General features: G+C 49.6%; 1 protein-coding gene across 4 annotated transcripts in view; it reads right to left on the reverse strand.

Moving 5' to 3' along the window:
- LOC149365232 (lactadherin-like) overlaps nucleotides 1–27,055 on the reverse strand; it is a 194,220-nt gene that overhangs the window by 73,652 nt on the left and 93,513 nt on the right. For 3 of the 4 annotated variants that reach the window (XM_089541175.1, XM_089541163.1, XM_089541156.1), the window contains exon 2: nucleotides 18,558–18,708. The gene's annotated coding sequence lies outside the window, so the exon portion shown is untranslated. Of the gene's footprint in view, nucleotides 1–18,557; nucleotides 18,709–19,248; nucleotides 19,346–27,055 lie in introns of those variants that run through there. The other variant, XM_089541169.1, reaches the window with a different exon arrangement.

The following is a 27,055-nucleotide window of genomic DNA, read 5'->3' on the forward strand; positions in this document are numbered from 1 at the left end:
GTGTGTGTGTGTGTGTGTGTGTGTGTGTGTGTGTGTGTGTGTGTGTGTGTGCGTGCGTGCGTGCGTGCGTGCGTGCGCGCGTGCGTGCGTGCGTGCGTGCGTGTTTGCTGTTTTTTTTTTGAGTAAATTGTGACCTCACTTTTTTGGCCAACCAAATTTCTTTGCTTGTTTCGTGCAAACGTTGTCATTTTTGTTTCTTTGAACCTTGAACGGACAACCCATGATTATGATGTGTCATCGAGTGCACTTTCATTTTCTGTAGAGGCTACACTGTTCTGCTGACGCCTTTTTCTCTTTGCGTTTGTTTTGTTACGGGGGGTGTCATTAAGCCGATCGCCCGGCTTTTTCTCCCTATCTCGCCCACCATTATGATGGAAAATAAAGGTATTATTACGATAATAATTAGCTTACATTTGAAGAAGGAACGGAAGAAACCAGTGAAGCGGAAGCCGCCAGATAGAGGTAAGAGGGAATGTAGGGGAATTCAGGATATCACTGCAGAACAGAATAGAGGAAAGCGATCTTAATGTTCAAACAATGAACGATAACCTCACAGCTATCATTACGGAGCGAGCAGTAGAAGTAGGCGGTAGGATGGTTCGACAGGACACCGACAAGCTATCTCAGCAGACGGCAGATCTGATCAGGAAACGCTAAAACATGAAAGCGTATAACCCTACAGACAAAATAGAACTAGTAGAGCAAAGTTAATAAATAAGCGCAAGGTAACCGACATAAGGAAATTTAACGCGGGGAAAAGCGAGCATTCTCTAAGGAACGGAGGTAGCCTAATTGCAGCAAAGAGGAAACTAGGCATAAGTAAAAACAAGATGTATGCGTTAATAGACCAAGAGGGCAATGTCATTAGCAATATGGGTAAGATAGTTAAAGCAGTCGAGGAGTTCTACACGAATCTATACAGTGGCCAATTTAATCAGAACGTGAATGAGAGAGGCAGTAGAGCACAGCAATGGGACACCCCGCAAGTAACGAAGGAGGAAGTAAAGAAAGCCAAGCAGCTGGTGAGGATCAGGTAACAGCACATTTGTTGAAGGATGGAGGAGAGATTGTGCTCGAAAAACTAGCCAGCCGGTGTACGCAATGCCTTGTGACCTCGAGCGTACCAGAAGCTTGGAAGAAGGATAACATATTCTTAATTCATAAGAAAGGCGACGTCAAGGAGATGAAAAATTACAGACCGATCAGCTTACTGTCTGTTGCCTACAAGGTATTTGCTAAGGTAATCGCTAATAGTATCAGGACAACCTTAGACTTCAATCAATCAAATGATCAGGCAGGTTTTCGTAAAAGATACTGGGCAATAGACCATGTTCACACCATCAAGGAAAAGAGAAATTCGCAGAATATAACCAACGCCTATATATAACCTTCACTGATTAAGACAAAGCATTGACTCAGTGGAAACCTCAGCAGTCATGCAGGCATCGTGGAATCGGGGTGTAGAAGAGTCTTATATGAAAATACTGGGAGATATCTATAACGAATGCACAGCTACCCCTGTACTTCATAAAATCAGCAATCAAATTCCAATACAGAAGGGTGTCAGGCAGGGAGACACGCTCTCGCCGATGTTATTCCCTGCCTGTTTACAGGAGGGGCTCCGAGGCCATAACCGGGAACAGTTGGAGATAAGAGTTCATGGAGAATACCTAAGTAATTTGCGATTCACTGATTACATTGCTTTGCGAAGAGATTCTGGAGATGAGTCATGATCAATGAGTTAAAGATGTGGAGCAGAAAATTAACATGCAGAAAACCAGTCTAGCTCAATAGTCTCGCACGGGAACAGCAGTTCACAATTTGTAGCTAGGTGCTGGAAGTGGTAAGGGAATACGTCTATTTAGGGCAGGTAGTGACCGCTGTTCCACATCATGAGAGGGATATAACTAGAAGAATAAGAATGGGGTGGAGCGCATACGGCACGTGCTCTCAGATCACGAATGGCCGTTTACCACTATCCCTCAAGAGACCAGCATGTAACAGCTGTATCTTACCTGTACTCAGTTATGGGCCAGAAACGTGGAGGCTAACGAAAATGGTTCAGCTTAACTTAAGTACAACGCAGCGAGCTATGGAAAAAAAGATTATTGGTGTAACGTTAAGAGACCGCGAGCGGGCAGAGTGGGTGAGGGAACAAACGATGATGTCCTAGTCGCAATCAAGAGGAAGGAATAGGCTCAGGCAGGGCATGCAATGCGAAGGCACGATAACCACTGATCCTTAATTAAAGGGCAGCTGCAGCACTTTCTTGAGAATTTCGCGATATTCAAGGACTCAAATCTATATAGGCTGCAGGTAAAGCATGCCGAGTGTTTTTGCACTAGCATTTAAAATAGCGACGTAATCGAAGATTGAAATGTGCGCTTCTCCTCAATGCCCTGGAGGAGTGCAGGAAAACTCGGCGTGACGTCACGGAAGGTATGATTTCAAATTACCGCTGTCGTCAGCCACACCCTGCCCTGACGCGTTAGACGCTGCCAAACAAATCTCGGCAGGGTTCGCCTTCGGCGGCGTTTTTTTTTTCCTTCAAAGCAGGCGTTTGTGCGTTGTAAATGTACCGATACCTTCGATGACGTCATCATGCGCCTCCCACTTGGCGTTGTGCGCTGCGGAGAAGCTTGAAGGGCATGCGGATTTTAATCGGCGATTGCTTCACTATTTCAAGTGCTAGTCCAAAAAGACTTCGCATGCTTTATCTGCAAGTTTCACACATTCGACCGTCTTAAGCTCGTTGATTTCTAAAACATATGCAGTTTCCCTTTAAGGGTAACGGAGTGCATTCAAAGAGAAGGCAAGCTCAGCAGGGGGCGGCAGAAAGTTATGTGGGCGGATGAGATTAGGAAGTTTGCGGGGATACGGTGGCCGCAGCTGTCAAAGGACAGTGTTAACTGGCGAGACAGTCAGGCTGATGATGGTGATGATGAGGTGACCCTGGGTGAGTCTAGATCCTCTGTACAAGTGGGAGAGATGAATGGTGTGGTCCCGTAGGTTGTGTGGCTGATCCCTCAGGTTGGCATATTCAAGGCATCGTTTGAGGGTGTCAAAATGCTCGTTGTGTAATGAGCAGCTCCAGTAATAACGCATTTGCACAACGTTAAGGAAAAGTGGCATCTGCGGTGACTTGCCGAAAAAAAAAAGAACAATTACTTTCTTTATTCAGCGCAAATTTTTCCCTGAGAAATCCGCGTCGAACGACGCTCGCAAACTCACAAATTGCCTCAGGCATCCGCGCTCATGTTCGATAAATATTGATGGGCGTTCGTCAAGCTGATCATTTGATATCACACTTACGACAAGACTGGTCGTTAAAGGGATACTGAGACGGTTTTCGAATCAGCTAACCTTCTAGGGTTTTGAAGTAGTGTCATTGCTGATCACGTCTGTGAAATTATTTTTTCGATTTTGGCTAAAACAGTGGCGCAATCACCAATTAAAAATGCGATGTTTAAATTTCCCGCGCCCCGCGCGAGCGCCGGAGAGGGGAACAGCGGAGAAGGAAACCTCGTCCATGTCGGCCAGCGTGACGTCATGTTGAGGAGCCGGGGATGCTTCGGCGCACCCGAGCGCGCTTTCAGCGCGCGTTGTTTCTCGTGCTGCATGCGTTGTTCCTCGTACTGCGTGCGTTGTGACGTACAAAGCGTGTCAGCCGACCTTGAGAATCAGATTCAACAGGTACTACTCTGCGTTCGTGTCCACGAACAACTACGTCCGCGACTGTGTCGTCTTCCACTGTTTTCCGCAAGATCACAAGCTCGCAGCGCAACCGCTCGCTGCTGTGATGAAGAATTCAAGTCGACTCAAGCAATCTTACTCTGCTCGAAACACTTTCGTAAGAGCGGCTACAGGCAGAGCTTGTCCTAGTGGGATCTCTGGAGATTTCTGTCGAAAAGACGCGGCTGAACCATGACACAGTTCCATTGATTTCCTCGCGCATAAGATGCGTGTCACCATTCCGAAGAAGCGCCTCTTTTAAAAGTAGAAACATGCTCACTTAGCCCATGAAGAAAACTTATAAAGGCTAAAGCATGTGTCGCTATCCTCAGCTTAGGTGCGGCCAGACCGCCTGAGACGTGCTCAGCAAGGCTCGGTTAGTGATTTTATACTCGGTTCGACGTGTCCAAGCAAGCAAGCAAGCAGAGCAAAGCACAATAAAGCAAAGCAAGCAAGCATCGAAGCTCTTCATATGCGGCATCTCGTTTAATCCTAGCTAAGCAATTAAAATGAAAGCGTTCGACGTTGATTTCGGATGCAAATTTATGACAGAAATGAATGCCAACCGAGTTTTTGCAAAAAAAAAACACCGCAACCTTACTCGGTTTCTTCATCAAGTTTTGGCAGCGGGCGAGTTGCAGCTAGCTTGGCTTTTAAACACACATATAGTTAGCAACTACTTCACTGAATCTAAACTGCAAATCTAGGAAGGGCGAACGTTTCCGAGGCAGCAATTAATATTTTCTGGCATCTGCTGAACGCGCCAGGAGTGAAGCGTATTTGTGCGCGTATTTGGCTTGGTTTCCAGCGCACCATGATTGCGTCACTATCTTGTGGTCACATGCCTCGCAGTGCTTGGCCACTGCGCTTCGCTAATTTTGACACCAACTTTGTGCTCCTTCATCGTTTCCTTGAAATACTTTCTTGCCCCAACCTGCAACGCCGGGTACTGAGAACGGGATTTTTGGACACAGTGCTTTGGGCCTTTTCTTCAGGATGACGCTCTTCCGGGCGAGCCAGGAGGCGTCCGTTGGTGGTAATTGACTTGAGTATTGTTCGCACCCCTTCCTTTCCGAGAATACGAGCCGAGGTTGTGCTGGCACCTTTTACGCATGGTCTGCATCGTGTCTTTGACGCTGGCGTATGCTTGTGCTAGGCATAGAATTTTTTGCTTGTGTCTTTTTTGGTTTCAGGCGATACGTGGAATGAGCAAACTGTAGTATCCTTTTCTTCGGTGGTCAGTAAAAAAAAATAGTCGCCGTATTCGCTTTTACAACGACACGGAAAGTGCGATCTGCCCTCAACGCAGCGCCGGATCCGCATCGGCAGCTTCTCCAGTCCTCAAAGTGACGTCACGACCTCTCTTGACCAATCACGGGCGGCGGCGCGCCGCGCGGCGTGCCCCGCGGCACAGGCCGCATATTTCGGCTAAAAAAGGCAATTCGCGCTTGTTTTTGCCTTATTTGGATACGATATTCCAGTATACAGCATGACAAACTATAGGATGCCGCTGCCAGCCCAATTTTCAGAAAAAGTGCTTCAGTCTCCCTTTAAGTGTGTGTGCCTGGGCGGATGAGGTGAACGAATGAACGTCTGTGCGGAGAAAGTGCACGGTCAGGGAGTGAGTAAGCACAGCAGCAGCCGGACGTCGACAAGACTAGCGCTTTCTTGTCTACGTGCCGCTGCTGTTCCCCTACAATGAATGCATACCACCACGCCCAAATTTCAGCTGTGCTCAGAGAGCACAGAACTCCAGCGTATGAGTGAAGAGAGGGACCGAGCAGCCAAGGGAGTGCATGGGTAAGTAAACGAGTACGTCAGGTATGTCAACGAGTGAGAAACTGAGTGAGTCAGCTGTAGAGTGATCCAGTGAATGAGCGAGGGTTTCAAAAACGAGTGAGCGAGTGCATGAGGCGGCCGTCTACCGCCCCAGTGAGCACACGCAGAGAAGTGAAGTGCAGGCTTTCTTTCGTTTTCTCCTATCAAAGAGCGTACCTTGCTCCTCAAGGCCACCGTGGAAGCAGACGCTATTACTTCCATCCGGTCATATGGGCTGGTTCTGCGAAGCCTGTTCATTTCTGCGGCAGGACGGGCGCCTACAAGAGGGCGCCACTTGGCACTCCGCGAAGCCGTTGCGAGGCGTTCTGCGGGAGACAATGATTCAATGCCGGAGAGGGCAGTGAAAGCGAAAACAGGAAGGCGAAATAAGGAGCTCCTTGCGCTGAGAACACGGAAACCGAATTACGCCGTGCCGCGCCCACGTCGCTTCGCACGCCACGTAGTTTATATATAGACGTATGATACGAAAAGTCGCCCAGACTCTATGCACCGGCCTTCGGATTCCGGGCGCGTGTGGCTGGTGGGAGCGCCGCGTGTGAATATTACATGAACCCTGCGAGAAGCGGCGGCGCCACCAGCGTAATCTGAAGCGGGATTTTATGGCTTCAATTTCTCCTGCAACGCGAGCAGGCGAAAGAGGGAGGCATATAGAAGTTCTGGCGTCTGCGGCATAAGGGTCCCCCAGCTCTCGAAAACGAAAATCACAGACGGAAAAAATGAGCAGTATAGCTCGGTCGGTTTTCGATTCAATTGCCGGTGTATGTACCTGCGATCACCTGAGGATATGAACATCAAGTATATTTGTCGCACCGAAGTTAAAAATGGATCGAATGGAGCTCGATGCAGATGGAGAGCTTTTAAGCTTTCCTACTTGCTGTACTCCAAAGTAGGCGCTTTGAAGCGCGCGGTTAGCAGGGTCAGACGGTAACTTGTCCGTACAGAGCTTTGCTTCTCCTACTTGGTTCATCTCCTCCAAAAGTGCAAGGTTCGTTAGCCCTTCCTTTCCTCCCTGCTGTCTCATTCTCTCTCTCTTCGTGCAAGCCTCCCAGTTTGTGAGTTCCTTCCCTTGATCCCACCTGCAAGCGGGCCCTGCACACCGAGGCCTCTTTCTTCTTCCCTCTTTCGCTCACGCCTTCGTCCCTCCCTGGCGACGCGGTTGAGGCGCCCACCGAGAAGTGAGACAGCTATTAATCAGTAGAAGCCCCATGGGGCGAGAATGCGCTGTGGGTAATAAAATTCACCCACCGGCTAGAGAGAAGGGCTGCCACCGAACCGTAGCATTCCCATTGGCTACAGACAAGTAATGTCATCACATTGGAGAATTTTCATTGGCTGGAGAGAATTGGCGCCGCCACACCAGAAGTGAGGCCACTTCCGTTGAAAGCATCAACAGCTGCTAATGTCATACCATTGCAAGAGAAAATGAAATTGAACGTGCCTGTCAATTTTGGGGCTATCCTTCCGCCAGAACCAATTCTGATCGTCATATATTTCGTAACAACATTAGACCGGAAGCTATTCCAGGAAGCTACTCCTTGTGCCTTGCAAGAAATCATATTGAAAGTTACCCTATTTATTTTGTTTTGCTCGTTAAATGATAGTTTGTCTATATGCGGCTTTGTTGACGTTTGCTAGGCAGCAGAAGGCGTATTTCTTTCGAGTTAAAATTGGAATATTTTTCCCCGCCACACAGATTCAAACTCGTTACGCTGATAACGATTACCAGGTATGGCAGAAGGTGCTGGTTTCACTTCATGGTCTTCCTCAGCTCACAGCAGCTACACTTTTGCCATTGTAAGGCGGTAAGAAGTAGTATCCTATGCCAACAATAGTTTGCCCTCAGCGTCTTCTTAAAGCTGCTACCTTTGCAACATAGGGTATGGATTAGGACCGGATACGAATGACTCTGCAATGCACTTGATCGTATCCTTGGCATGCTTTGTGAATGCCCTCATTGGGCGGACAAAGGCAAAGCGCTTCAAAGTATACTGTGCAACGATCGGACTTCTGCCCCCTCCCCGACAGAGGGGAATACCTCACCATCCCGGGATATAGGTCGCGAACAGGCATATGCGTACCAAGGCGCCCAGTACGTTAAACCCCTCACATTCTACCACAGGCGGCCTCCCCTGTCAGAGTGGATAAATTCGGAATCCGCGATACTTCCGACAAGCAAACCCAAGGGGATGGAGCAGGGCGAGTCCTCACACATTGCCAAATCCACAGACCCCCCTAGCATTCATCACTGCAGTGATCTCCATGCTAAACACCGCACACAATATCTCTCTCACTCTGTGGGAATGTCCTTACAGCCCAAGAATCTTGCACAGACAATGTAAAAGCAATACATGCAGTCCTCCACACTACCGCGCGCAATAACTGGCTCACTCCCCAAATCCAACCGCAGATCACCCTCCTTCTTATGCCGATTGCGTTCGTCACAGTGCCCGAAGGGACCACAGGAGGAGAAAAGGAAATAATACTTATTCTGTCTTTCGCAGGACTCCCTTGGGCTCTGGAAGTCAGCTAAAGCTGGTGCGCAGTGAACACTCCATTTGAAACATTAGATGCTTTCAGTTCCCATTCTCCGCAAAATCAGGCGAATATCATCCCGAAACTGGGCGAAATCGATGCCAGAACTGCAAACGAAACTTTACGTCATTTTCCCTTCGGATGGTATCGAGCAGATAAAAATAAAAAGTCTTCTCATTTCAGTCCCTCCAACTCCGGCGCAAATAGGGCCGCGTCGTTCCCCTTTGCCTCGCACCACTCGGCCACGCCATGCTGAGCAATAGTGGACTGGAGCGGTCCGCGACAGCACTCCGTTCGCGTCCCGCTTCTATTCTCGGCGGCGGTATATTGTTCCGGCGCTGACCGTGCAATGCAGCCGTATGATTCAGGAGGCTTATGTCGCAACAGCTCGGGATAGCTGCGCAAGGAGGTGAGGCCGACCAGTGCTACGGCGCGTATGGAGCGAAGGGCGCTCAGTGGGCTGCCCACCACCGAAAGAGCTTTAAAGCACCAAAGAACGGGAGATGACACAAGGCCATGCGTCCCATGGCCAGGAACCTGCTCGGGGGCCCATGCGGCTCCCACCATCTACGAGCTGTTCTTGAATGTGCCACAAGTGCCCTGCAATGCATTACGATCGAGAGCTCATGCAGGCACCGAAAAATGTTGCAGAGCAAGAAGGGAGAGCCATTCGTGGTCGGTAATTACTGCGACCATTTGAATCCGGAGAAAGAGTGGAGGACGCTTAAACTTCGCCATCAAGGGCGGAACGGGACAGCGTGTTGCAGAGCTGCCAGGGGGGGTCCACGGAACGCCATCGCCCGTTCGACGCGACGCCTTGCCCGTTGGACAAATCGTTCTGAGTCTCTAGGAGGCCTGTCAAAACAGCCCATTCTCCGCCTGAAAAAGAGATCACGAACGGGCTGTAGTGACACTGCTCCCTGAATTGGCCGTTGTGCGTCCATACGCGAAAGTGATGAGATACGGGTACTCGGACTCTACATACACAAACACAGGCGGCCAGACACTACATTGGCCAAACTCCGTAAGGTGGGGGACCAGGTGGGCCGCATGCTCCACCGGGTTTCAAACAAACGCGGGGGGTTACGAAGTAAGGATGCCTTGCGGCTGGCAAACGCCTTTGTAACCAGTGGAATTCTCTAGATTGGCCGCTAGGGGGCCCGAGTGAGCGGATGCGTTTATTATCGGCTCCGCCAATTTCTGGTTCCTGTGCCCAGCTAAGTCCTTTCTAGGACCCACCAAGGCCCTCAACGGATCCTGGAAGGTTCACGGACCCCAATCGCTACCATCTTTCGGATGTGCCCAAGGACCTCGGTGAGCTACCTGTTGAAAATGTCTCTGGCAGCCACGCCGCTGCGCTAAGCCTCGCCTCATCGAGGCGAGCCTCGCCGGCGCGCCGCGTTCCTCACTCCCCAACAGCCATGGAGGAGCCCGTGGATGGAGAGACCTTAAACCCATTGGACTGCCACCCTGGTGAGTGGAAAACTGTGCTCCATGCATACCGTAATCGGACCACGGATTCGAATTCGCCCCCAAAACACCCGGTATCGGCCACCGTTCAACCTAAACCAAGCGCCAGCAACGCCGGCGCGCCACCGGACGCTGCATCTGGGAACACCCGAAGCGCGTTCAAGGAGACGCCACAGCTCCTACGCATGACGCGCGCCGTCGTCCATAGAAGCAAGCAACTCGCCGCACTGCCGGCGGGTACCATCAGAGTCGTCTTTCGCCCGCGAGGCGGCCTCTCCCTGGAGAAGATCCCGGCTCCCAGTATCCTGCAGGCACTTCACTCGACGCTCAGCTGCTCAGTGATAGGCGAGTTGCACATAAGGATCCATCCAACTAACAACACCTTTACAGTGGCGACGGTAGCGGAGGCAACAGCTCTCGCTTTGGTCAAAATCCAGCAAATTACCTTAGATGGACTACAATACCCGGTAGCCGCGTACATCGCGGCCCCTCCAGCGGCAGTCAAGGGCGTCATTTCCCGGGCCTACTGGAACGAGACACCAGAACAAATCCTAACTGACTTACAGTACAGAAACCCGGACGCTAACATTATAGCGGCCCGACGCATGGGTAAAACAACGTCCATCTTAATAACTTTTGCCTCAGGTCCCGTGCCTCACACAATTAAATATATGTGTGTGGTACACCGCTGCACCAAATACAAGGGAAGCCCCGATGCCTGCACAAACTGCAGGAAGCCTGGACACAGGTACGACGTGTGCCCTCTCCCGAAGGCTGGACTCTGCCCGCGGTGTGGCGAGAAGCACACCCCTCAAGAGACCCCATGCACGCCAAGCTGCATTCTTTGTGGTGGTTCCCACCTTACCGGTACCGGCTCGTGCAAAGCCAGGACCCCTCCACCTCGTAGACAGACCGCGTCGAAACCCAAGCAACCAGTGCCCACGCCAAAGGACTTTCCACCGCTAGTGCCTCATCAAGATCACCAGCGAGCCTGGACCAAACCCACCAGTACACCCCAAACCTCACAGCGGGAGGAAGAGATAGCTCTCCTGCGGGAAGAGGTAAGGCATCTTAGGGCAGCCATTAATTCCATCCCTCCTACCGTTTCTCCACCCACTCCTTCACCAACACCCCAAACCTCTTCACCTACACCCCAACCCTCCACACCCCCTCCACAAAAGAAACGCAGACCAGAAGACATTCCAGACATGGATTCTAAATTACAAAAATTTGCCCAACAGCTCGAAGCCAGTATTCTGGCTCAGACTCAAAATTACATTGAAGCCGCCATCACTAAGCTTACAGAAACTATTATCAGTCAGGTAACCTCTGCTATTCTACAACAAATTCCACAAATAATTGCTGGAATGTCTTCACATATCCCAGCTAGCAACCCCATAGCTGCTCCCATCCTCCGCCCCCCCACCCTCCAGCATGGCCCAGTTGACGGGCAATAATCTCCAATTAAGCATCCTACAATGGAACTGCAGGGGGTTTCGTCGCAAACGAGACCCCCTGCAGCAGCTCCTCTCTGCTTCCTCCACACCCCATGATATAGTAGCACTTCAGGATGCTGGCACAAATTTATCGCTGCCAGGATACGCTCTGGTACCCTCCGACACCACTCCAAACCCCAGGGTTACGACGTATCTCCAACATTTCGTACCATACACTTGTCATGTACTAACCTCGCCGGTAGCTCACACATTCATAGAATTAATCCCCTCCACTCACAGATCTCAACCCCTCTTCATCCTCAACTGTTACCTCCTTCCGAGGCAACCGGTCTCAGATTTAATCTCTCTAATTAAAGCCGCCTCCAACGCTGCAAAAAAGGACCCCCTCATTATATTAGGGGATTTCAACTGCGCACATGTAGACTGGGGGTACACACGCACTAACAAGAGAGGAGCGGAATTGCGCAACACCCTTCAGATGCACGGCCTGTCCATATATAATGATCTGAGCACACCTACAAGAATCGGCAATAGTGTCACTGCCGACACAAGCCCAGATCTTACTTTTGGTCGCAACCTTCCCACACCAGTGTGGACAAACTCAAATGAGGCCCTGGGCAGTGATCATTATATCATAACTATACAGCTTGATTTCGCCATAAAAGCTAAAAACTACCGTGTCAGGATTACCAGCTGGGATAATCTTCGGAAGCACAGAGAGGCCAAAACATTAGAATCCCCCTTTAACCTCCACACATGGATGACAGAGCTGAAACAGGATGTCCAGGCATTCACGCAAACATTAGACGCCACCCCCGAGACTCCCGTTGCAGACAGTCGCTTAGCGCACCTACTCCAAGCTCAAAACAGTATCCTCACACGCTGGAAAACCCAGAAGCAAAATCGGAAACTTAAGCTAAAATTAGCGCAACTACAGAGACAAATAGAAGAACACAGTGCCGCACTCAGTAAATCTAACTGGCACCAATTATGTGACGGATTACGAGGTAATCTCTCCTCCACCAGGGCCTGGCATCTTTTGCGACATATGATAGACCCCACTCAAGCTAAAAAGCAAACTCGGCTCACACTAAAAAGACTTACCCATAAAAATCGTCAAAATCATCAAGCACTGTTACGCCAACTCCAATCAACTTATACCACTGTGGGCCAAGCTGTATCATATCCCGACTATGTAGGCCCCGATCAACCCTCCCTCGACGCCCCCATTATAGAGGTTGAAGTCAGAGCAGCCCTTATCAAGCTCCGAAACTCAACCCCTGGGGAGGACCAAATCACAAATGTCATGCTCAGAAATTTAGATGACCGTTCAATTTCCCTTCTCACCGACTACTTCAATGAGTGCTGGGAAATGGGGGCGCTACCTGCTGAATGGAAGCACGGGAAAATAATTTTCATTCCTAAACCAAACAAGCCCATTAACGCCCAAAACCTCCGTCCCATTTCGCTGACTTCGTGCTTGGGCAAACTGTTTGAGCATGTCATCCTCACCCGTCTCACGCAACACATGGAATCCCATGGACTATATCCCCATACTATGGTAGGATTTCGATCCCACCTCTCGGCACAGGACGCCCTACTGCAGATTTCACACGCTATCCTCAATGACATGTTACATCACACCAGAGCAATCCTGGCAGTCGACCTCACCAAAGCATTCGACAAAGTTACACACAGCGCCATCCTGCAGGGCATCCAAGAGCTGCAGTTGGGGCCTAAGACCTACAACTATATCCGGGCCTTCTTAAACGGTCGCACAGCCTCACTGCATATAGATGATATACAGACCCCCCCTTTCACGCTTGGTAACATTGGTACCCCGCAAGGGGCGGTGTTATCTCCCTTCCTCTTCAACCTCACCCTCATCCCCCTGGCCAAGGCTCTCAGCCGCATCCCGCACTTAGGACACACACTTTACGCGGATGATATAACGGTTTGGACCACATACGGCTCGGATGGCGACATAGAATCGACCCTTCAGGAAGCCGCTACAACTATCGCTACTCACGCGGCAAACATTGGGCTTGAATGCTCCCCCACAAAGTCAGCACTCCTCATAATCCGCCCGCGGCGCGTCCCTACCTCCCCCATCACTATTTACCTGCATGACACTCCCATACCGCAAACACCTACCCTCCGCATTCTTGGCCTGCATTTACAGGACACGGGGAAAAACAACCTTACCCTGAAAGCACTAAAACAGTCCACTTACTCCGTCATCCATCTTCTTAGAAGGGTTTCACATTCACGAGCCGGTCTAGACGAAGCAGATAATCTGAAGGTGCTGCATGCCTTTGTGCTTAGCCGCATTCTTTACGCCACTCCTTACCTGAACCTCTCCTGTTCGGATAAAGACAAGATCAATGCTCTTATCCGCATGGCTACCAAAGCAGCGCTAAACCTACCAAAGAGCACTAGCACGGACAGACTCTTAAAATTAGGAATGCACAACACTATACAAGAACTTATAGATGCACATCGCTACACACAGTACCTTCGTCTGGCTGGCACGGAAACTGGACGATATATACTGGATTCTTTGGGAATTCGCATACCGGCACACACGACAGACTTCATCTCTCTCCCTCGAGCCATACACTCCGCGCTTATCCTGAAACCCCTTCCTAAGAATGTCCACCCTGAATACCATCAATCCCGCCGAGTCGCGCGAGCCAAAGCTCTCCATAAGGAATATGGCACTTTAGAGGATGTGCGCTGGGTGGACGCCGCGTGTGGTACAGACCGTTCAGTAGCTGTGGCTTATCATCCAGCAGCCCCCCCCATTTACCCATTTCATAGACCCACCTTGTACCCCGGAAGAAGCAGAGGAAGCAGCTATAGCAATAGCCATTGCCCAAACCAATGCGGCTTATATACTAAGCGATTCCAAAACAGCCATTCTTAACTTCGCCCGCGGACGCGTCCATCCCCCCGCGTGGCAGATATTGAGAATGTGCACCCTAAATCCCGATAGGCGTATTGAGCTCGTGTGGGTGCCGGCTCACTCTGGCAATCCCGGAAATGAGGCCGCCGATAACATAGCCCGAGGACTTATTTGCCGGGCAAATGGCGACCCTAGCCGGGATTTCTCGAGGGAGCGAGCACACACGTTCTCAGAACTAACTCAACAAGCACGCCTTGCCCGTCGACTCTATCCCCCTCCCCACCCCCGCCTATCCCACTCCAACAAATCCTCTGGAGGCGACTCCAGACCCGAACTCTTCCTACCCCTCAGCTTCTATCCCACTTCCGCCATGTTTCCCCAGAGTGCACTCTCTGCGGAGAACCGCACGCCACCCTTGACCACATCCTCTTCGGCTGCCCTGCCGATCCTCCCCCGCAGGGACAGCCCGCCATCGGTACATGGGAGGAATGGGAGGCCCTCCTTGCGTCGCAGGACCCGGACGCGCAACTTCGCTGTGTGAACCGGGGTGCCAGTGCCATGGCCCTACGTGGCCTGGACACATGCGCGTAATGTGAGGGCTGTGCGGTGGCCCTGAGACCTTGTACGGTCCAAACTCACGTGCTTAATAAAGTTTTCCATCCATCCATGGAATTCTCTATTCGACTCCTTATCTCCACCTACGGAAACAAGAGGAGGATGCGCTTGAGGTCATCCTTCGCAAAATTATTAAGAGTGCTCTTGACCTCCCCATCACTACTTCAAACAGCCGGCTTATGGCTCTTGGGGTGGTGAATACTTTCCGGGAGCTCCGAGAGACGCACCTTACAAACCAGCACACGCGATTGTCGCTAACGGAGTCAGGTCACCGCCTTCTTGCTCGACTCCCTATCCAACACACCCCTCCAGTGGAAGGTTTCACATCCCAGAACTGTGGGGTTGTGCCCTCCACGTGCGGCCTCTACCAGCAAACATGTCACACGAAGACCATAATGGCCGGCGCCTGGCACGAGCGGAAGCGCTAGCCCGACTTTATGGCAACAAAACAGGTGTATACACTACGTGGACGCCTCTGGTCCTCACCACGGGGGATGGTACACGGTCGCGGTGGTTCACAACAGCAACACAGTTAACGGCCTCACCTTCCGAGCCAGCAGTGTAACACAAGCAGAAGAGGTCGCGATTGCTCTCGCGGCCTCATAACAAGGCTGCACTCCCTTCCTAGCCTATCGAATCTACCAAAATTGCATACGGGATACGGACCCCGCACACCGTTACCTTATATGGGCCCCTGCTCATCAGGGGTTGGCAGGAAACGAGGCAGCAGACGCAGCCGCCCGCGCGCTTTCTCACCGGGCTGTTTCCTCCTCCCCATCCGATCAGGAACCCGATTTTAATCCGGTCTATACATTCAAAGATATTACAACATATTATCAAAATTGTCATCGCCTTTACCCTAGCCCATGTAAAGGCCTGAAGAAGGCGGATGAGCGGCTCCTTGTCCGCCTTCTCACCAATATATTGCTGTGCCCGGCAGCGCTGAAACATTTTGACCCCTCCTTTAGCGGCAGCTGCCCACACTGTAGTGCAGTGTCTTCTGACACCTATCACATGGTGTGGGCCTGCCTCTCCAACCCCGCTATTCCCCCCATCCCCAACCCAACCCGGGAGGACTGGGAGTCGACCCTGCTCGGCTGCCACGACTTACAGGCCCAACAAGCCTTAGTCGGGCGCGCCCGGGCGGCGGCCACCGCCACTGGGGTCCCATACTAGGGACCTCCACCTAGTGTTTGTAAGGATCGGTGATTGGGATTTCAGAAGAAAGGAAAGGCGCAGTAACCCTCTCACATATCGGTGGACACCTCAACCACGCGTCATGAAAGGGAGGAAGTGTGTAGTGAATGAGAAAAGACAGAAAGAGAGGCCGTAACGGAGGTGTGCGTCTCTCCGTTGGCGTCGCATTCGTTGAGCCCAGCACACACGCGCACATCACAGGCGCTCCGGCGGTACGGGCTCCATGACATCGCAACGGTTGACACGCGCACAAAACATGACCCGCACTGGTCCGGTCGCCGCTGCCTGCCCGTCTGAAGCCCGAAAAGATGGTGAAGGGTTGCACCCATGCTTACGCCCGCAGGGGCGAACGAAACCGTCGTGTTATCAACGGGCTCCGCGTTCGGACCAGTTGACGTCGCCGAAATTACCGAAGCCCTCCATGCAGCGCCCCTCAGAGCCCGAGTCGCTAATCGAACTTAGAACTCCATAAACCCAAACTCAAACCGAACACGGTCATAAAACCACCTATCGTATACCTGAGCGCAAGCAGTCAATGGCAGCCAATTGAAATGCTTTATCGATAGGGGTTGCTCTCTTTGGTTTTCTATTTCTTGAAAATTCGGCGGACTTTTTTTCGGTTTTTATTTCAGGACGCTACTTCCGGTTCTTTGCGGCGAATATTATTTTCGATGAATTAAATAATGACTTTTTGGTGACTTAATGTAGCAATCATGTGCGGACAAAAGTCATTTAAAGTCTGTCTAGCTATTTTTGACATCCTGAACAGTTTATTTACCACAATTAACGCGCATATAGTATAGAACTTGGAACTGTGGTTGTAGAAAAAAATGCTATCTACATTAAGAAAGTAAGTCAAGTTAAATGAGATAGGCGGGAGACAAAAACGGGAGTGGAAATTTACTTCTAAGAACTAGGTGGACATGTTATCGTTGGGTCGGCACGCTGCGCTGAGCGCGAGGGCGGGGCATCATGTGGTCTGCATTGTGTTGATGGTAGCAAGAGAACCGCCGCTGAATCGTCGCGGTAGCCAAAGCATACTTTTTCGTGACGCCCATTCGCGGTTTGGTGCAAATGGTCTACATGCATTGCTAACCGAATTAACCGACTAACTCCTCTAAGCAGGTGGTGCTAGTGAAGAAGCAGTGCTCGGCCAGAAGACGGTGTGTAACCATAAATCGCACAACTTCGCCGCTTATCCTACGTTGTATCATTCCCCTGGCTTCCTTACTTGGTTAATTTTCGACATTAAGTGAGCGAAACTCGCATTCAGCATCCAGCCAGCTATGCCTTGCAAGCCAAAAATACTGACCTTTTTCGCCTAATACCGAATCGCGAAAAGTTTTTATCGTTTTTTTTTTTCGGGCGAAACCGAAAAGTCCAATCCCTATTTATAGAGTAGAACGCGATTGTTATCGGGTCCCGTTTCAAACCAATTTCAAATTTCGACCAATTTCCTACTCGGTTTTATTTATTTATGTGGTCTGACTAGAAAGGTTAGGCTAATTGGTCTTCACTATTGTTCTAATGCCATCCATCATGTCCTGTCACTCACATGTCAAATGATGGAACTCTCTAGAATGTTTGACACACTGTCTATGAAACGCCTGACTATTAACGATAGTTAATGATAGTTAAGCATGACTTGCACATTTCATGGTACTAGTTAATGTACGTTTAGTGATAGCTTACGTGACCTTAACTAGTAAACTGATTAATTAGTGTTAATTAAGGTACGAGCTGATTGCCCAGCCCCACATGTCATTTAACTGCTACTAATTACTAATTAGTCATTTAATCATTAAGTAGAACGATATAATCATGAAATTCCTTTATATCATGTTCCGATGTCTTTTGAATGCACTCGATTAAGTATTGATTGGCTATTGATTGGCATATGCCCATATAAGGCATGCATCCGAAATGCGGACACATTTGCTAACACGTCTTAGTCACGACAGCAAGAGGCATTAAAGGCTCTAGCCTTAACAACCTTGCTGAAACAGGTGGCCAGCATGCGCACACAGTTACGGGGTGACTGTACTCACGCACACGGGACAGTATACGCTCAAGCGTGGGAGGACTTGCACGTCCCTTGTTGCTATAAACTCGGCTACACTGAACGTCATAATCCTCTGTGTCTCACTGTAATGCCGCGACACGAACGCCAAGCCGCAGGAATCGGTATTTTTTTCAAAGCTCTGGGCCGCGGACTCCCTCGCCACACTCCAAGATCGAGGGTTGCAAGAAAAGGTCTCCCCACAGTGCACTTCTCGACTGGCCACAGGGTGGTCGTGTACTTATCGGGAGCGGAGTACATGATAGCTGTGCAGTCTGCGTACTACGCTGGAAGAAATTCAATGAGCAAGCTTTCTTGTTCCGCGCGAAGTCGTGGGAAATGGGACAACAACGAGTACGTAAAACGACGTGAGATACGAGAGCGACGCACAAGCGCAGCGCTCGCTCGGAGTGTGTAGGCGTGGGGCCGACAGCCTCCGATTTCCACTTCGCACTGACAAAGATGCTCCCGCCCTTTCCAGGCGTGGGCGTGTCGACTACGAACGCTCCAGGAAAAGTCTAAGTGGAACTTTAGAAACCCACTTCGCTCGACAGTTCTAAAGTAAGTACCAGAGAGACCAACATCTGCAATGCGAATCAGAGACGTTAAAAATTTTAATCTTTCAACGCAGCGCGGCGTCGCTTCGGCGGCGCCACCGTTCAAGTTTACGTTCGCGATCCATGCGGGTGTGCCTTGAATAAACAAGTGGCGACCTCTGTCGGGTACCCGCCACGAAAGGAGATATACTTGCCTAACGAAGAGCGCGTGGGTGGCGATGCAGTTGGCCGTGGGCAGTGGAGCGGAAGTGGCGATAGCCGGCAGAGGAAGTAGGCAGGCGCCACGGTGACGTCACGGCGATACGGCCCGCTCGGCTGACGGCCGCCAGTGGTGGGCATCGAGTCCTGCGGAAGCAAGCGAGAGTGGGCAGGCGTCGCCAGCTGTAACTGTGAAAGGCACTGCGCGTCGAACAACTTTCCCGCGCATCGACTCGGGCAGTGTAATCTTACGGCCCAGACATTTCCCGTCATTGGCTACTTCGTTGCAGAAACACACTGACAAAACGGCTATCAAGCCAGACGAGTTGGTGCGAGCAAGGCAGGCATTACTTATTTCCCAAGACTGCAATCCTCATCCCATTGTGAGTAACCAAAAGTATCAAAGGCATTCACGGAACGCACTTGATGAAAGTTGCAAAATACGTGCAATATGGACAGCCACACCTTGTCGAATCACCTAATGCAAGAAATTTTGTTCTTTTTTTTTGTGGGAAATCTGTATTATTGTATAGATTTTATAGAAGATCGAAAATAGTACTCTCCCATAGCACTTCGGACAAGTCGTGCCTCATTTTTAGCCCGTTGGCATTAGAATCCCTGTGTCGAAAAAAATTCGCCGTGGCTTAGCTTGGTTAAGCCCGGTAATTGCGAAAGCAATATCCGTACCTACGCCATGGTTCAGCTGGTAGTGTAGCTGGTGGTGGTGCTTGTGGTTAGACTTGTGGTGATGCATCGGTTATACAATCCAATCCAGTCCAATGTAATCGAATCTAATCCAGTCCAGTCCAATCCAATCGAATCCAATCTAATGCAATCAAGGTCAAATGAAGGTCAATGGTGGTCACCGCCGCGGCACGGCAAAGGCGTGAATGTGCAAGTAGTATTGCTTTCGCAATAAAAATTAAAATGAAAATTGGTTTTTGAGGAAAGGAAATGGCGCAGTAACTGCTTCATGTATCTCGGCAGACACCCGAACCGCGCCGTACGGGAAGGAATAAAGGAGCGAGTCAAAGAAGAAAGAATGTCCGACAGGTGGGAGGCAACGCGGGATGGAGAGTAGGTGTGTCACTGAAGGAGTGGACCTAGCCCCCCGCTCGTACGGTCTGCTCCGTCTGGGGGAACACTAAAGGCCGGCTCAAATACCCTGCCACATCAATCGGGTTGACAATCTTCCCTCCTATTATTGGTCCTCTCAAAAGACGTGAGTGAGATTGAGCGCATTAGTTTTTCTTGCACAAGTCCCTACAAAGGCGGTTCTGTTTAATGCATTCGCATGTACCTGCTTTCGCGCAAGTCATAGCGAGGGGCGATTGTTTCGCTACGATTCATCCATACACGCTAACAGCCCCGCATTTTTCGTGGGCAGCTACAGCGCTCGAGACCACTTCGAGGTTCTTACTGAGCCTCGCGCTGCGCCCAGTTCCGCAGACGAAAGGATATTGGGCGGCCTCTAGGCGACACTGCAGATTAACAGCAGTTGGAGTGTGTTCTAGTCGCTTTCGCCGAAAAGCGAGTTTTTGCAAGATACAAGAGATCAGGCGGGGCCACCATTTCGCAAGTAAATTGCGCTGCACCAACGCCGATTTTTGTCTTCCGCGGATCCCAGCGGCCGTTTACTCCAAAACAGTCGTCTTTCTCGTAAGGTCTTGACCAGTTTCAGTTTGCTGGGCGGAGTATTTTCAGACGCAATTTGCACTCCGATAAGTAAGTGCGTCTTTTACTGAGGGTCAAACGTCAACGCAGCAGAGAATCAGTTTTTACTTAGAGCAGTAAGTGGATGGGGTCGTCTTCCCGTTGAGCTCTCAACGCTTCTATGTGTCAATGACTTTATTTTCTTCTGCGTGTGTGCAGCGAAGGACCGACGCCGGTGACTTAGCTCCAGCAAAGCAGAAACGTTCAGAGAGAGGTTCGCTAATTCGGCGGGCACACGTACGGAGAAACGAACCGGGACCGATATCTCACAGGACGACAGAAGTTCGCACGACTAGTCCGGGAAAAGCGTGCCCTGTGGTTCCAGGCGGGAACATAGTACATGCAGCACACACGACCTTTACGTGCAGAGGCTGTGTTTCGCAAAAACGGCAACGCTGCACGGCCGGCAAGGAAATGGAAGAAGATGGCGAGAACGGCGGCCCAAGACTCGCCAAGATTACACGCGCGGGTCACCGACTGCGAGAGATGCAGGCCTCCCGACGCCGAGGCATCGGACTGGAAGATGCGGGCGGCCACCTCCTCTCGGAGGAGAACTCTCCGACAGGGATGCCGCCAGATGGGAACCGGCGTGCCGTCCCACGCGGTAGGCAGGCGGTGTCGCAGAACAGAAGGCAGTGCACGCGGATTCGTATGCCCAACGGCGCGAGCGAGCACGGCACAAGGCGAAGACCCAGCGTGTCTGTAGGCTTACGCTCAGTAAGCTAACAGTGCACAAAACACAAACAAAAAATGTAATAGAAAAGATGCCATCACTGAAATGAGAGGGAGTTGGAGGTAGAAGCGAAGGTTATTGATAGGCATAATCTGCGTCTTGCATCTAGTGTACACAGTCTAGGACGTCTAACGGGCTCGAGACTGCCATCACGCATGGTCATTAACCCTAGACGGACGAGGAGTGTGGTTCCTTTCTTTTGTTGTTCTGTGTGTCCAGGAGTATTAGGAAGCAGAAACTAAACAATGGGGGCAAGAGTACACTGGGCCCACAACTGCACGTATGGTCGTGCCTGCTCCTATAGCGATACGTGTTGGCGTACGCGGGCACTGTGGCCTGCGCAGAAACGTACCTGCAACAGCCTCATCCGGGTTTCTCCTTAAATGCGCTTGTTTCATCGGCTGCCCGCCCAGTTCAATAACTCGCCATGTTCCGTACTTCTCTTCGGCACTTGTTCATGGCAACGACAGGAGTACGTGTACTAGAGAGCAATCACTCACGCCGAATAAAAAAACGGTGGACAGTCAGCGCCTGTGTTGTGTTACTTCTAGGCTCTTGTCTCGGTTTCTCGCGCTGGTAATGTATAAATGTACTGATCAGTAAATGAAAATCACCCATCACGTCTACCACATGGCGTGGGCCCGCCCGTCCGACCTAGCCATTCACCCTACCCTCACCCCACTCGGGAGGACCGGGAGGCGACCCTGCTCAGCCGCTATGACCAGCAGGCCCAAAAGGCCTTGGACAAAGGCCGACGCCCCTGGGTTCCGTACTAAGGTCCCCCCTCGTCCCCCCCCCCCCCCCCCCTCCGTATAGTATATGTAAGGGCCGGACTATAAGAGCCGGCTCAAGCATGCCTCCAAGTACTTCTCTTTGGAGAGCAATAAAACTTTTTCACCATCTCCACTTTCATGCCAGTATAGTATTTGAGCGCGTTTTCAGTATGCGTTGCCATGCGTCGTTTCAAAATTTTATTTCCCTCTTCAGGCTTATGACTGCTTTCTTAGCATTGTATTATTACGTCCCTTGCGTTCCCTAACTGTTTCGACTCTCCCCTTCCCAGAGTTTTCTTGAAGCGTTGAAGGTACAAACAAATATCTCATTTATAGGTAAATATGATTAATTATCATTTACCTGGGCCCAGACCATGGTGAATTTAATTCGAATGCGATTATTTGCAGGGAGACCTTTATTACGTAGCTGCATGGCTGTACTTTCCTAACTCATCATCATAATTTGCCTGACTACACCAACTGCAGGGAAAAGGTCTATCCCATGTCTCTGCAATTAGTTGCATCCTGTGGCAGCTGCGGCCACCCTATCCCCGCAAACAACTTCTTAATCTCACCCGCCCACCTAACTTTCGGCCGCCCCCTGCTACGCTTGCCTTCTCTTGGAGTCTACTCCGTTACCCTTGAGGACCAGCGGTTATCTTGCCTTCCCATTACATGCCCTGCCCAAGCCCATTTCTTCCTCTTAATTTGAAGGTTGAAGGTTGAAGGTTTATTTCCGCAACTGGGTGTTGCGAGGACAGCCAGGGAAAAAGCTGTATAGACAGCTTGAGAGGTCCTGGCTTCCTCTTACAGTGCAGCATTGACGGTGGCGGAGTACGACATCAAACAAAATGTAAGTAAAGTATGTTCGGTACAGAGAATGAGACATGTACGTTCAATACGTAGTACATTGTGCTTATAAAAGAAAGAAGAACTACATTAGATCAAAGAGCCTATAAAGGCAAACACAGGGAGGAGAAAATAAATGACAGCAAAATTGACAGGTGCACTCAAAGTGTTAATAGGAAGAAAAAAAAACTACATGAACATTTGGGGCAATTCTTTCAGAGAAATATTGGATAGGTCAAGATTCTTGTGGCAGTACAACTGGTTCAGAAGTGTCGGTAAGGTATGCTGCAACATTTGCTTGCCATAGTTTGTGCGGCATTTCTTAACATTCCAAGGTTCTGCTGCTCGGGTATCATACACAGTTCTGCTTTGCTCTAGCCCAGCCAGTGTAAGTAAGGAGTCATCATTTTTCATTATGGCGAGTTTATATTTATAGCACAGCCTATAGTTATACATGAACTTCATTGGTATGACGTTGTGTCGATGGAAAAGGCTCGCCGTGTGGAAGAAATATGGCACTTTACATGCAATGCGTATAATTCGTTTTTGTAACACTGTGAGTTTGTTAATATTTTCAGCTGTTGTTGTTGCCCACACCATACATCCGTAGTTGGCTATAGAAGAGAACAAAGAGTGGTAAAGTAACATGTTGACTGACATAGGAAAATTAAAGCAATTGCGGCGCATGATACCAACTGTTCTGGAAAGTTTCTGAACTACGTAATTAATATGGTCATTCCATGACATATCTGCTGCAAAGTAAAAGCCCAGAATTTTCACAGACTGCACAAACTCTATTCTGGTATTGTTTAATTCAATTAGAGGTAGTTCAATGTGTTTGTGACGTGGGTGAAACATGACTGCTGCCGTTTTACTAACGTTAATTCTTAAGTGATTATCAACCGTCGACCAGGATGCCATTAATCCGCGTTTGTACCCTCACCCACTTTCCTGATTGCGGTCTCTTAACGTTACACCGATCATTTTTCTTTCCACAGCTCTCTGTGTTGTCCTTAACTTAAGCTGAACCCTTTTCGTTAGCCTACACGTTTCTGCCCCGTAGGTGAGTACCGGTAAGATACAGCTGTTGTATACTTTTCTTTATGGGACATGGGTAAACTGCCATTCATGATCTGAGATAGCCTGCCATGTGCGCTCCACCTCATTCTTATTCCTCTAGTTTTTTCCCTCTCATGATCAGGAACGGCGGTCACTACAGGCCGTAAGTCCACATATTCCCTTACCACTTCCAGCACCTCGCTACCAATTGAGAACTGCTGTTTCCTTGCGAGACAGTTGAACATTACTTTGGTCTTCTGTATGTTAATTTTAAGACCTACCGTACTGCTTTGCCTGTCTAACTCATTTATCACGTTTCGAAGCCATCTCGCGGTGGCCTAGTGGTTATGGTGCTCGGCTGCTGACCCGAAAGACGCGGGTTGGATCTCAGCCGCGGTGGTCGAATTTCGATGGAGGCGAAATTCTAGAGGCCCATGTACTGTGCGATGTCAATGCACGTTGAAAGAACCCCAGGTGGCCGAAATTTCCGGAGCCTTTCACTACGGCCTCCTTCATGGCCTCAGCCAGTTGGGGACGTTAAACCCACATAAACCAAACCGATAATCTCCTGGGTGACTTAGCAAGGCAATGTAATCAGCGAACCGCAAATTACTTAGGTATTCTCCATTAAGTGTTATCCCCAGTTGTTCCCAATCCAGGCCCTGGAAAATCTCCTGTAAACAGGCGGTGAATAGCATTGACGAGATTGTCTCCCTGCCTGACACTTTTCCTTATTGTAATTTTATTGCGGACTTTATGGAGGACTATGGTGGCTGTAGACATCTTCGAGTATTTTCACATAAGACTATTTTACACCATGATTCTGCAATTCCTGCATGACTGCTGAGGTTTCCACTGGGTCAAATGCTTTCTCGTAATCAATGAATGCAATGAACTCACCCTCCTCTAACTACTCCACCTTGGAGACCTGCCTGAAAACTCAGCATGCCTCTTCCCGCTGGTTATGGAGTCGCTTCTGTACGAACAACACCCACACTAACCTCTGTGTGCCCGAAAGATCACGCCGGTGAGCTGCGGTGCCTTGACGTGGAAACCCCATTTGACCTCGAGATGGATGCTTGCATATTCCCCCCCCCCCCCCCCCCCCCCGTATCCTTTCTCGCTATCGCTCCCAGCTGTGTTACGCCTGCCTTCTTCGCTGACATGTGTACTTCCCCCGGCCGCAGATCAGGTGCTTAAGGTAAGAGGTAGCAGTTTCCGCGGCCCATCTTTTCCTTTCGCATTCATCTTTTCTTTGTTGTTTTTTTTTGTACGGTGAGAGCCGCTAATGGGAGCCCCAACCTGAGATGTGTAACAGAAGCCCATTGTAGTGGTATTTTTGGTACTTGTTCTTCCTTGGCTGGCCGCGAGCGGATCGGCGCAAGCCAAAACATGCCAGACCAAGAGCCATGCCAAGGCAAGAGTGACAGAAGAGAGAACAACATGAGAGAGAAAGAAGAAAGAATGGGAAAGGAATAAGAGAAGGAGAAGAGGCGCAAATGAAGGGACGCCGTCGTGGAGAGTGAAATTAAAAGCAAATACTGAAGAGAATAAAGAGGAAGACAGAAAGAAGAACAGAAAGACGAAGAATGAGATGAACCGAAAGAAGAGAGGCCAAGAAGACGAGAATCATAAAGAAAAAGCATAGAGGAGGGGGATTGAAAGAATAGCAAGAGGAAAGGAAACGCTTTAAATAGGTCGTTAATCACCATAATCACCATCACCATCGCTACTACTACTTTCATAGCAGATTTTTATATCTTGTACCATGGAGATGAAATACAAATGACACCTGCGACATTACTACACCACTTAAACAACTCTGGCTGGTTAAAGTTGCTCCGAAGCACAAGCCTTCCTCGGCTATACACAGAGAGTATATCCCCGGGTAGCGCGCACCTTTGAAACGTGTGGAAACGCGTTAATTTTAATTTGCAGCACAAGCTCCTTGCACTCCACGTGCTCGAAATGTGCAAAGCGTAGCAGCGTGGCCGCATTGCGCGACAGCACAGAATGCGTTTTACGGGTCGCGGATGAATAATTGATGCGCCGTGCTGCTTTCCCCAGCTGTGTTTCGTAGCGGAGTGCGCGCGAGGCAATCGTTTGTCCTCGCCGACGACCGCCTGGCTTGGGCTGCGGACCTTGCACCTGAAAACCCTGCATCCGTCTAAATTTGTCGGCAGTGGGCGGACACGTGCGCGGCGATTCTAGACACGCCATTAGTTCGCGGTTCTTCCGCCAGGCGCTGCGCCGATTGACTTCGAAGACTGGAAATGTGTAACGGTTCGCTTTTATCACGCTTTACGCAGACGCTGCAAATGTAAAACGTTCATGTCTGTTCTCACAAAACAACGTCGAATTGCATGGTATTGCACAAATTGGGCTTTTGTACTTTGCCACCTCTTGCTTCATTCGCACTTTGCTTCAGTACCGAATTCACATGGGTAAATAAAATTCAATTACAAACGAAATAAAGCTGGGTGAAAAAAATAAGTTACGAAAAATAGAGAAGGCGTGCTCTGAGGTCACTGGCCTCAGAACTTAGCACTCTGGGCAAAGCTTAAAATGTCAGCAGGCCAACCACAACTGCGTCAGGAAGCAATGAAACCAATTTCAGCTCAATTCGTTTATTCAACACCTTGATGATATTGGATACGCCGGCAAAAAGCCAGAAAAAAAGGCTTGACAAAGGTCGACACACCCTACAATGACTTGACAGCAGTATCATACAGCATACAGCACGTAGCATACATTCATTCACATACACGAATATGGAAATAAAACGGCATGTGAGCCCACAGGCAAAAAAAAAACACAAGTACCAATCCCAATCGCACAACAGTGTCGGCGGTACCTAAGTGTGTATCAATTCAGACGCTTTATTTGATAAGCACAGAAGAGCGTAGCAAAGCATTTGGCGCCCAGTATTCGTTTTAGGCACAAAGCTTAAGAAATCAGTACGAGTGGCGTGCCTAAGTTCTGTACATTTTAAACTTGACAGGTTTACCGTAAATTGATTATTTTGTCTAATACTTGTTAAATACCGCCTTAACAGTAGAGTTTCATAGAGTTGGGAAAGGTTGTGACGCCAAATGATTTAAAGATCGGTTCGGTATGTTCAAATTATTTATTTTTTATTTATTGATACTGGGATCTTTTACAAGACCTTCGCAGGGTGGGCACACAATAGAGAAATACATAAATTCTGGAAACAACAAAACGGTCTCAGGTACAAGCAAACAATTCAAAAACAATTGATCAACAATTTAAGATCAAGAACACAATTGCAAAAAGTACAAACGAAACACAAAAATGTAGCGGTACGACATTATAAAAAAGTTAAAGGTGGGTTTCAAACCTTTTTAGT

The sequence above is a fragment of the Amblyomma mixtum genome, chromosome 1, assembly GCF_055824585.1.
Source record: "Amblyomma mixtum isolate Tamu chromosome 1, ASM5582458v1, whole genome shotgun sequence".
NCBI classification, from domain to species: Eukaryota; Metazoa; Arthropoda; class Arachnida; order Ixodida; family Ixodidae; genus Amblyomma; species Amblyomma mixtum.